Raw genomic sequence first — 13,155 nt, forward strand, 5'->3', positions numbered from 1 at the left:
TCAGCACTCTCTCTGCCAAAACCGCCAGCAAACTTGCCAAGGAACCACAAATTGCCAAATTTTGCAAGGTAGGCCCTCCATCATAAAAAATTATTGCTTGCTACAGTTCAAGAAGGTCATGATTGTATTTGTAAAGGTCTTCATTTGCAAGTAAAAGTCTCCATTGTGCTTTTGGGCTTGAAGTTGTCAAAATTGCTAGGGTTTATTATGTTGTTTTGAGTTATCCCTTTTCTTTCCTATTGTCCACCTCCCATTACATATTCCTTATCATTTTATTTAAATTTCCCTTCCAAATTTGCTAAGAGCCTTAAACCCTACCCCTCTCCCTAAGAAATCAAAAAATTAAAACCCTAACCCTACCTCCCATAACATCCTTGTAAGTAAAATTGTATAATGATGTATATGCAATGATTTTTCCCCTAAAACTCCCTGTTTCATTATTATTCCCAATTTCCCTTTAAAGTATCCCTTCCCTAACATTTCCCTCGTGCTCCTTGTCCCCTTGAAACAACATTTTAATCAGCAGTTTTCAAAGCAGAAACAGCAGTACATTTCAGCCACTTTGCTCTTGAAACCATGTCAGAAACCGAAACCGACCATGAGCAAAGTGATGACCGTGAGCTTCTCCAGGTCAATGCTCATTTGGAGAGGTTGCTGGCCAAGGCCAACCAAGATAAGGACTTGCTCAGGAATATGAAAAATCACTATTGGGCACGAATGCACGTATGCAAGGCAAAAATGAAGGTGATCTAAGGGCGGTTAACCAAAGCACTAAAACAAAGGAAAGGGCCCGATCCCCTCCACATCTTGGCCGAGGCTTCCTTGAAGGAGCATGGCACTAAATAGCTCAGCCCCAGCACAGATTCCAAGAAATTTTGAGCATTTTGGGTGATTTTTGGTTTTTAAGGCAAAAAACAGGTTTTTCCGCTTGACGGGTCTCACCCCCTGCGCGACCCTTTCACTTGGAAACTCTATTTTCAAAAAACTCAGCATTTCTGGATTTTTCATGAAAATTTACACATGCTCACCCATTGCCAAGAGATTTTATGAAGTTTTGGGCCTCCAGAAAGTCAAAAAACAAGCAAAAAATGACTTTCTGCCACATTTTTGACACACAGAAAACAGTCTTGGGAGATTGCAATTTTGGAGGGGTAAATGACCACAAAATTCAGAAATTCCACTTGGGTTGGAAATTAGACATCCAGACCTTTCCAACAAGCCTACTCTTGCCCCATTTGGACACCTGGAAGTGCCCCAAAAGTGCTCTCAAAGGCGCGTGACCCGTTCAGGAATGGCGCGCGACCCATCAGGCAAATTGCTCAGGATTTCAGCCTACAGCTCATCAAAACGCAGTTTTGACTATGTTTGACTTTTTGGCGTTGATTTTTATCCTCCTTGTTGTAAATGATGTAATTTTATGACACTTTTACACTTATGTATCTCTTCTAGAAGATTCATTCATGAGATAGGTGAAAATTAAATGAATGAACTGGTTTCCTAGCTTATAGAGGCAAGTTGTTTTGACTGCCTAGTTTTCAGTGCTTAGTTTAGAATTGGTTGAAACAGCTCCTAGGATAGTGAGGTCGACCCCTAGAGGCAGGGAAATATGTTAGATGATCTATATTATGTACTCTCTTGCTCATTTTCATGGTTGGACTCTTGAGGGAGAAGCTCTTATTGTATTATTCACTGTATCTCTGCAATTTTTGGCAAAGGAAGACCAGGGTTTTGCAGTCCTTTTTGGGATTCTTGTGGTCACATGTATTGATGGTGTGTTTCTATTTGTACTTGTAAGTGTGTTATGTGAATCATTTCCTTACTTTTCCTTCTGCAAATTAGGCAAATGAAGTGTTAAAGTAGAACTCATGACTGTCATGCTCTGCTTTTAAGTTTGCTTAATATCAATGTTTTCAACTGTTTAAGGGGAATTCAAGGTTATTGCTTGCTCTCCTTAACTCCTCATCGGTCATTCTCATCCATCCATCTCTATCAAAGGCATCAATACTGTTTCCTACCTCGCCCCAAAGAACTCCCTGCGAAAACTGTGTCCAATCCCTGCACCCGAAATTGCCATTCCCCAATTTTCCACCAAAACTTTAAAAATCCCAAATTAAACCTCTTGATCAGTTTACTAGCCTAAAATCAGTGTTTCCCTATTGGTCATCTCGCCCATTGAAGATCTTTACTGAGATAGACCGGAGAGAGCCCTCTCCTGCCCCGTAGGGCTAGCTACGAGGCTAAGTGGTTTGATGTTGCCTTGGAGTTTACCTTTCTCAGCCTGAGGTGAAATTTCAAGCGCTAATAGCTGGAATGACACCTTTTTCTTGCTCAAGATATCCTAAACCATATCTCGCTTTAGTAGGTCTCATTAGACACATCATTTTTGTCAGTCTAGGATCTTCTCCTTCAAGAGTTATGATCTCATGCATCATGAGGACATGGTCAGAGTCTGACTCATGTGGGAACGGGATATCAACACATTTTGGATTAGGGCATGGATTAACAGAAGTAGAAGGAGGAGCTTCACCAGTTCTGGGATGGTGATTTATATGAATGACAGACTCAGCAAGTGATGATAAATTTACAACGTCTTTACATTCTGGACATGTTACTTCTAAAGAATGGAAATTAACTATCTGGGCAAACTCAAACAATGAGATATGTTTACAAGAAGTGGAGCTGGAAGATGCAGTATCAACAATGGAAGGATCTTTATAGTATTTGGAACTATTACAGGCTTTTTCAATACCTCTATAATCAATGGTAGATCTTCTGGGAAATGACAAAATTGCAGAAGACTGATTTTCTTTTATGTCTGCAGAGGTTATTCTTTTTGGAATATGAGGCTTGGGATTAGCCACTACCCAGTGCTCAGGGAAGTTGAGGTCTTCCCACATGATAGTCTGGTGTTCTATTTTTTGATTCTTCAGATCAGTAAGAATAACAACACTAGACTTTGAATGACGGCTGGGAGCATGCTTGATGGCTGGCCATAATGTATTTGTATGTCTGAAGCATCCTTTAAACTGTATTGCAATGTTATGTCTTTTCTGTTTCATATCAAACCCTGAGGTCTGAATTTGCAACTGTAGGATATCACTGATAGTCTCATCAAAGACATAAACATAAAAGTTTGGATAACAGTCAAACTGGATAGGGCCATGCGACAAAGGAGCACAGTTGCCAACACAAAAGTATTTAACCCTTGGTGAGTTAAGGGGTTGATTCCAATTCTAATACATCCTAGATGTAAATATTAGGTGTTTAGTATTTTAGCCTTAGCCTGTAGGACTTTGGGATTCAATAACAGGATGGACTGAATACTATCAGCATTTTCTTGGATCTGACTAGTGGACTCTTTAATACTTATTCTAGTAACAACTTTTACATGAAACATAGACAAATCACTATAGACTTCTGGTGCAGAGATTGTAGGTAATTGCCAGCGAGCAGAGGGCTGGGGTTCTTCATACTCAAGTTCAACTTGGTTAAGGACTCTACTGGAAATTGAAGCAAACATATCCCTAAGGGGATTCTCTTCTGCAGATGACTCTCTGTCTTATAGTTCTCGGAAGGAAACATAATTCCTGAATGAATCCATCTTTATATGAGTATTAGTTTAGAATACCGACCTTATGAACCAGACGTTACTGGCTTTGATACCAATTTTAGCAGCAGGGGCTTCTGTCACAAGCTTGCTTTGACTCTTGGCCTTACTGTGTCTATTCGATTGTTTTTGCGAACCAACTCCTGGTGAACCAGTGGTGAACTCAGTGTGAACCTACTCAAATCTCTCACGCTCTGCGACCTCAACAAAACGGCTAGCTCGCCTAACAATGGTTTGGCGTCCCTTCGATTCTTTGGCGAACCCATGATGAACTTCGAATGAAGATTGCAAGACAACTACTACCACAGCAGACAATAGAAATGCGCAGAGGTATTCATATGCAGAATTGTATACTCATATTATTAATTCAGAAACAAGGATGGATTACATACTATGGATTATAGAGAGTATTACTTATCAGAGATTGACTATCGTTGCATTTATCGGAATTTATGCTATTCACAGAGGAACAAGAAACACCGAAGGCTACCTGGCAACAAATAGACTCTGCCTCAGAATATACAGACACAACTCATATACAGACTTGACTTACTGCTAACAGATCTGGCCACTTTATGTTCTTACTAGTGCCGAGCACACTGATACGCAGGCTTCTCAGATCTCTAGGACTCTTTAAGACTCTAAAACACTCCAACTCCGAATGCCCCAAGAATGAGCCTTACCCTCAATTTATAACAAATGAGAGGGGACAAACATTCCTGTAGCAGACAACTGGATGGAATCATTGCTTTTGGGTAACACCGAAGTGACATCCACACAAAGATTCCAGTTCGGAAAAGTAAATCTTACGGAAAATATGATGTCTATACTTATTTACAAAGTGGATGCTTTCATGTGATAAAGCCCACAAGAAATTATTAGCTAAGATCTACAATGTGGATGCTTTTTGTACAGCAAAGCTCACAGGAAAAGCTGGCCACAATTAAGTCCTTGTGACTGGACAACATGATTACACTATGGATACTTTTATGGATAAGCCCATGAGAACCGTCAGAATACTTTGATTTCTGGGAATCTATCTCTCTTATACATTAATTCGTCCCAAGCTTTAGTAAAGATTCGCCGGACAATCATAGGTTTTCCCAGTATTATTTGATGTTTAATCTTGGTTAAGATTAACCATTCATAATGACTGCTCATATATTCTTTTAAGGAATTATTTATATCATGGAATGGTGTCCATTCTCCAACGGTCATTTCCTTAATAGTTTTGTACGGAGTGTGAAAACATTCTACAATGTTTTGTTCAAAGCATATGTCACAATGCCTTCTACAATAGTTTTCATGATAAATTGGGTCCATGGCTGTTCTGTTGACCCCATAATCAATCCACCATTGTTTAAACCAATCAGCTTGCTAGTTTCTCTAGAATGATGCGATTGTACTAAACTTAACTTTAGTATAATGCATTTCTTCTTTGTCGTCTACATTAAGAAAGTCCCACCACATCTTTTTATATCCTGCAAAATCATAAACAGTGTCAGGAAAAATAATCTTTGGATCTCCTTTTGGCCATGTGGCTGCATTGTGGGTAGGCCATGACCATGATAGATTTCTGGTACGATGTATGCAAAAATATTTCTCATATATTCCACTACGGGCTCCTCCATGGTACCAGATGCCAGATATATCATGGAAATCTTGCTGTAAAGCTACTTCTGCATATCTGGCTTCTCTTTTTGCATGTTCATATATCATATCATGTATCCATCTGCTGCCTTTTGGATACACTTTTCTTTTGGGTACGAGATGCTGGATATCTGTATGCGGCTGTAGATTGGCATCTAGTACTTTTGTGTTTCTTAGCTGCCAAGTGGGCTTCCAATTTTTCTTTTATTCCTCCCAATCTTGGTTGTCAGGAATAGTCCGAAGGACTTCTTACTTTTGGGCCTGGTCCCACTCAGTGATTATAATCATGATATGATCTTGGGGCTGGATGTACTCCCTGCTGAGAAAATCCAGAAGACTGTTATGTTCTCCTTTTATATGTTCGACCCGGAAGTCGAAATTAGCAAAGAGTGCTTGCCATCTGGCAAACTTTGCTTCTCCAGGCTTTTTGATGTCCTTTGTTAAAACTTTATGAAGTGCTGAAGCATCAGTTCTTAATAAGAACTATTTATTTATCAGGTAGACATCAAATTTTCTGATGCAGTTCCACACAACCTTGACTTCTTTTTCTATAGTGGAGTAATTCTGCTCAACTAGATTCCAAGTCCCAGATGCATACTGAACAACTTGTTCAATGTCACCAATCTTTTGCTTTAAGACTCCTCCCCATCCAATATTACTTGCATCCATTTCAACAATCTTAAATGCCTGGTCATCTGCGACATATAATATGGGAGGAGTTTTTACCTCTGCTTTAATATTTTGGACAACCTTGGTATGATCTTCTGTCCATTCTGGAGGATTCTTCCTGAGCATCTTATTTAACAAGCTCCTGTCATTGGCACAATCTTGATAAAAATTGCTAACATAATTCAAACATCCTAAGAATCTTTGCAACTGATTCTTGTCTGTGATAATATCAGGGAATTTGTCAGCAAATTCCAGGGCATGTTTCTGTAGAGATATTTGGCCATTGGAAATAGTATGGCCAAGAAACTTGATAGTAGTCTAGAAGACTTCTATCTTCTTTTTGCTCAAAACAAGACCATTATGTTTCACCAATTGTTTGAATGTATAAACATGTTTGAAATGGTCCTGAATGTTCTTTGAAAATATGAGAACATCATCAATATAAACTATAAGCCAATCAAAATATGGCTTGAAAATCTTGTCCATTACCTTTTGAAACTTTGATGGAGCATTTTTTAACCCAAAAGGCATGACATTCCACTCGTAGTGGCCTGCTGGAATGCTGAAAGCAGTTTTAAACTTGTCTTTTTCTGCAATAGCAACTTGCCAGAAACCTGCTTTCAAATCAAACTTAGAAAAAATCTTAGCTCCAGCAATCCTGCTGATTAAATCTCCTTTATGAGGAATGGGATATGTATCATCAGCAAGAACAGAGTTCAGAGGTTTGAAGTTTATTACCAGTCTGGGTATGCCTCTGATTTGTTCGGCCCTTTTGTTCACATAGAATCCATAACAGTTCCAAGGACTGTTGGATTCTCTGATGAGCTTTCTATCCAAAAGCTGTTTGATCTCTTTTTCACAGAGATCTCTGTATTCTTTGTTCATGGGGATGGCTTTGCTTTTTCAAGGCTTACCTGTGTAGCCTTCTTTGTATGGAAGCTCTATTGTATGCTGCTTTCTGTGCCAAAATGCATTTGGTTCTTCAGAACAACATTCATATTCGATCTGCTTCTTCAATTTCTCAATTTTTCTTCTTACTTGAGGATTTTTCAACTGATCTTCCACTTTGAGTGTGCATTTCAGATCTTTTAGATCTGTCAATCTAGCTTCTGCTTTGTCCAAGTTTTGGACAGTCTGCACCATTGTAGAAATTCGAGGATTTGAGATGTATGGTAACTCAACCCTCTTTGTCGTTCCTGTGGAAGTGGGAACATATATGAAATAACCAGCTTTATTACCTTTCAATCTTGTTGATCCATGGGGTTCAATAGCTGCTAGGAATATGTTTCCTAGGATGCAGTCTACTGGAATATCTGCAACGGCAAATTTCAGATGCTCAAAACAGATAGAAGCTTTGGGAACTTCATAATTGAGCGTTTTCTTGCCCAATCCTACAACTTTTCTTTCTGTAGAGATCCAAAATTTTGCTGGTATGATTTTTTTGTTCAGAATATTCACATCAGCTCCTGAATCAAGGAGTTCTGTGAGCTCAAACATTTGTCCTTTGATACAAATGTTTATTTTAACATGATGTTGCTGGTAGGAGATGGCTAGCAACCTCATTTCCTGGAATCCATAAACTGGATCCTTCTTTCCTTCAATAATCTCAACATTTGAATTTCTAGAATGTTCTGTAGTATTCCAGTGATGAGATTCTTCTTCTTCTTCTATAACTCTTTTTCCCTTCTTAATTTCAGAAATCTGGGTCTTGAGAGTAGAAATTTCAAATTACTATAATGAATTTCTCTACTCACTTCCCCTAAGGTGAGGGAACACACCTTATCAAGCTTCTCTTGGTGTTTATGAAAAGATCTAGTATTTCTTTCAAAAGAAGCATTAATAAACAATGGCTTCCTACCTGAGTTCCTGGAAGAGTTGGGTCTGAGTTGATCCATAAATGCTTCAGTCAATCTGTTCTTCATTTTCCCGTCTTTCATTGCTATTTGAGATAATACCTTTATCTCATCTTCTTCAGTTGCAACCATTAAAATTTTTTCTTTATGAGGTTTGAAGAATATTTCCTCAGAACTTGAATCACTGTATGACTCTGAATTAGAATCATAATTCATCTGACATGCGCATTCTTCAGATTCACCACAAGAACAATATGTATCTTCTGAATCTGAACAATTTTGCATATATGCTTGTAATTCCTCTTGAGATGATGAATCAAAAGAATCAAAGGATGATTCTTCAAGCTGTTGCTGCTGCAAGTGATCTTTGATTACAACATTCTGGCATCGTTCTGTTGTATGAGAATGAGAGACACATTTCATACATTTGATTTGTCCTTCTTGCTTGACCTGTTTACCTCTCTGGACAGCAACTTGGGATTTCTTTTGTCTGTTATGTTTAGATTCTTCTCCCTTTGGACATCTTGAGGATGTATGTCCAGTTTTTCCACACAGCCAACAGGTGAGTTTGTTCCATTTCTCCTACTTTGAAGTGTGGAGGTGAATGTCAGAAGGTTTATAATATTGTGTTCTAGGCACATACCTGTAATAACCTTTTCTGACCTTGGAGGATTGGCCTTTAGATCGCTGAGGAAGTTTCTTACGATCTTTATAGCTTTTGAATTTCTGCTTATACTCTTTCTTGGCCCTTTTCTTTGCTTTCCTTCGCTTGACCAAGGGGTCGTCGATTGTAAGTCCATATCTACTACAGATGGACTTCTTATTTGGGAATCTTGAGAGCTTTTCCAAAGATTTGTTAACTTTGGAACTTGTACAGAGGCTTACCAGGGTCTTGGTAATATGTGCATAAATCTCATCCCATGTGTAAGATTGAAATGGTAATTGGAAGATTTCTTGCAGTCTGATGTAGTCCACAAACCGGGATGGAAGGGCTGCAAGATAAACTTGTTTCTATAGCAGATTCTTCGAAAACAATGTAAGCACTAAACAATCTTCACCAAAGAATAAATTTGAATAAGAAAGAATCACAAAAAAAAAATGTAGAATTACCTCTGATATAGATTCAAAAAAATTCGAACTTAATGAGCAACTAACAATTCAAGGAACTCGGCAGTTCGATAATGGCGGAAATACTCACTAAAACTCTTCCATATCGAAACAAACACAGTGTTAACAAAGTTTGCAAGGTAACCAATTTTCTGAACACTGTAAGGGTTACAAATGAATTGAAAACGATGTCGGAATAGATTTTGTGTCACCGTGAAACCATAAGACTTATCACAACTATTGATTTAGAGAGATTATTTTACCATCGCTGATGCGGTAGGTCAAAAAGGACCTATCATGGAGATATCATAGGATAAAACGCTTACACATGGAAAACTCTAGAAGATGTTGCACACACAACATTATGTAATTTATAATAAAATTCCATGCCAATGAACTATGTTTTCAACATATAAATAATACCACATTCATATAACAAACTCGAAATATATGACTGTATAAAGGTTCAGTAAAACGTTCTAGATATCTACAACAAGTCATAGATATATAATAATATTCATAAGTTAAAGGTCATGAAGTCCATATATGTTTGTGTATTGAAACCCTTTAAAGGTCAAAACAATATTCTTATAATTAGAATTGGAAATGATTTCCAATGAGGTATTGAAACCCTTTAAAGGTTAAAACAATATTCTTATAATTAGAATGGGAAACGATTTCCAATGAGCAATGAGTGCGTCTATATATATAGAGTACAATGAAATATGAGGATATACATAAATAATATTCTTATAATTAGAATTGGAAACGATTTCCAATGAGCAATGAGATAAGAATTGGAAACGATTTCCAATGAGCAATGAGTGCGTCTATATATAGAGTACAATGAAACATGAGGATATACATAAATATAATGATGGATCAAAGTCAAAGACTATAGACTATACACATTGTTAATAGGCTCAATCCACTTTTATTAGAACAATACCAAACGTACACAAGGATCCAATAAATAAAGTATACATGTTGTAAAAATAAGAAATTACATTCACAAGGATCCAATAAATAAAGTATACATGGTTGTAAAAATAAGAAATTACAACCCAAACATGTTAGGGAGCAAGAGAATAACTAGATAGAAAGCTTTAGTACAATGAAATATGAGGATATACATAAATAATATTCTTATAATTAGAATTGGAAACGATTTCCAATGAGCAATGAGTGCGTCTATATATATAGAGTACAATGAAACATGAGGATATACATAAATATAATGATGGATCAAAGTCAAAGACTATAGACTATACACATTGTTAATAGGCTCAAGCCACTTTTATTAGAACAATACCAAACGTACACAAGGATCCCATAAATAAAGTATACATGTTGTAAAAATAAGAAATTACATTCACAAGGATCCAATAAATAAAGTATACATGATTGTAAAAATAAGAAATTACAACCCAAACATGTTAGGGAGGAAGAGAATAACTAGATAGAAAGCTTTAGTATTCCTTTGGTGCATAGAACAATCAATATAAAAGAGATAAAATAATTTAATTTTAGAAAAGAATTTTGTATTTTTAAAGAAGGGAATTTGAAGAAAATTACAACACAATAAGAGAAAGGTTTCTAGTATTGATTTAAAAACATTTATATCAATAGAATGAAGGAAAATGATTGCAAAGAGAAGAGTATGGATATATTTATATAAAATTTACAATAGTTAAAAAAGATTGGTGTTAGAAATTAGGTACATTATATTGAGAAGGTGATGTTACCATTGCTACCTTAAATCATAAATTGGTAATGCTCTTATCTTAGTGTTCCCAAATTAAAATGTTAAATTTCATGTGCATGTGGATGCCTTTGGTATAGCCTCGAAAGTAGTGGTTGTACAACCAAGAGAAAGTAGTGTAGATATCCCAGCTTACTTTGCTGGTAGGATGTTATCATAGGCTGAATGCAATTACACCACTATGGAGAGAGAAGGTTTAGTCACGGTCTATCCTTGTAGAAGTTCCACCACTACCTACTAGGAAGGTATTTCAATTTTGATATAGACCATTCTACCCTCAAGTATCTAGTTAATACATTTGTTCTAGAAGGAAGGATTTGCATGTGGATACTACTATTTCAAGAATTTTCTTTTGATGTAGTGAAGCATGATAAAGATAATGTTGGTCATAATCACCTATCATGGATTGAGTCAAATGAATTAGGAGATACAATTGAAGATTAAATTTCGGATGCTAATTGTTTCACATAAAAGTTATCATGGATTGAGTCAAATGAATTAGGAGATACAATTGATGATTAAATTTCTGATGCTAATTGTTTCACATAAAAGCTATCATGGATTATTTAATTGAGAATGCATTTTTCCCATCCACAAGCTCGGCTCCTCCAAAGTATTCTCCAATATAGAAGCACCATGCAAGTTCCATAATATCAGTTAATTGTGGGGCAATTTTATAAAATGAAAGTGATGAGATACTTCAACGCTATATATTGGACCATGAGAGAGAGAATATTAGCTATGAGTTCCATCAAGGAGTTTTGGGTGGTTAATGTGGTGGTAAGGTGACTGCATGTACAATGCTACAAGCTAGTCTTTGGTGGGCCACTTTGTTTATGGATGAAAAGGAGCATGTTAAAGGATTTTGTGTGCATCAATGCATGGGAAAGTCATTCAAGAGAGATAAGTTGTTCCAACACCCAATCAAGGCACTCTAGATATTTAAGAAGTGGGTTGTGGACCCCTAGTATATTATCACTGTAGTAGACGACCTCACCAGATGGGCATAAGTCACACCTATGAAATAATACTCTATTGACATTGTAGCCATGTTTATTTTTGAGAACATCATCACATGGTTTGGTCATCTTTGAAGTCTAAGCAATGAAACATGTCACCATTTGTTAACTACACAATTGGGACTCTCACCCAAGAGTCTTTGACCTTGCATCACAAGAGTAGCTCATACTACCCACAAGCCAACAAAACAACAGAAGCTTTTAATAAAACACTCATAGGGGTTAAATAAATTTTGTTTAGTCAAATGTGATGATTTGGATGAGAAAGTTCTTGTTGTACTATGGGCTTACAAAAAAATAATAAAGATAGTGCACAAGCAAACATCATTCTAGTCAGTGTATTGATGTGAAGATATGGTTCCAATAGTATGCGTTTATTCATTGTGTATGCCACTCAAAGGATAGATGCAAATTTGATTGTAGAGATGTTTGTTTCAATGATGCAATTTAAAGAATCTAGGTTTTTGGTTGATTTTCATTAGCTCGTGGAAAAGGGTAGAAAAAAAATTGGATTGCAATCTTAAATCCAAGATGTTGAAAGAATGGGATATGGTTTTGTTTGTTAGAATAATGACCATTTGTTAGATTCTAGTAATTTTTGTTGTTGTCTCAAAAGTTTTATTCTAGATAGAGAATTATTAGTTGACAAACTTGTGGTGAGATTGTAGAAAATTGTTGAGATATGATAAGAAATGATTGAATCAAGCATTTGCTGATAAACATAAACATGTATAAATATTGACTTTCCTTATAAACATGTATAAATATTGACTTTCCTAAGGAAAAAGTTTGAGCTCGTCGTATTATTGCTAAATTAATGCATTGCTCCATAAATTGTGTAATATTCCTCAATTCAATTTATTATTAGAGGTTGATTATGATGTGACTTAAGTGAGTGAGTGAGAATGATTTATGTCTGTTTTGTAAGCTGTGTGGAAGTATGAGGCTATGAAGGAAAACTGCATGTGCTAGAAGGCAACTGTATGTGGAGGAGTGAGAGAAATATGCGTGGCAAACGATTGTGTGAGAAACCTTGCGGAGAATTGCGTATATAGCATTGCTGTGAATCAAAACTAGATGGTTACTGTGCGTAGCCTTTTCGCGGACCAGCTTTGAAGAACACAATTTATTTGGCCAAGCTACAACCACAGAGATCCTTTCTGTTCGGCAAGCTATAACCACGTCCTGATATTCTATAAGTGTGCTATGTGGAGTAAATTTGTGCGTGAATATTAGATTCAATAAGGCGAACGTATATGGTTTAGAACAGGTAAAGTCTTGGTTATCCAGATTTGATCATGCTAGCCCTAAATCATAATGCTATTTGGTTGGTTTTACAGATAAATATTAGTGGATAATTGGTAAACATTGAGTTTGAGATTACATTATCTCTTAGTTTTTGAATTATCCCGGTACAAAATATTTGTAAAAAGGGCTTAAAGGGATTTGTAATAGAATTATTTTTAAGGAAAAATAGCGGTTAATACT

This window comes from Pinus tabuliformis, chromosome 9 (genome assembly GCF_031772625.1).
Source record: "Pinus tabuliformis cultivar Carrire ecotype Pingquan chromosome 9, CPIR1, whole genome shotgun sequence".
Taxonomy (NCBI): domain Eukaryota; kingdom Viridiplantae; phylum Streptophyta; class Pinopsida; order Pinales; family Pinaceae; genus Pinus; species Pinus tabuliformis.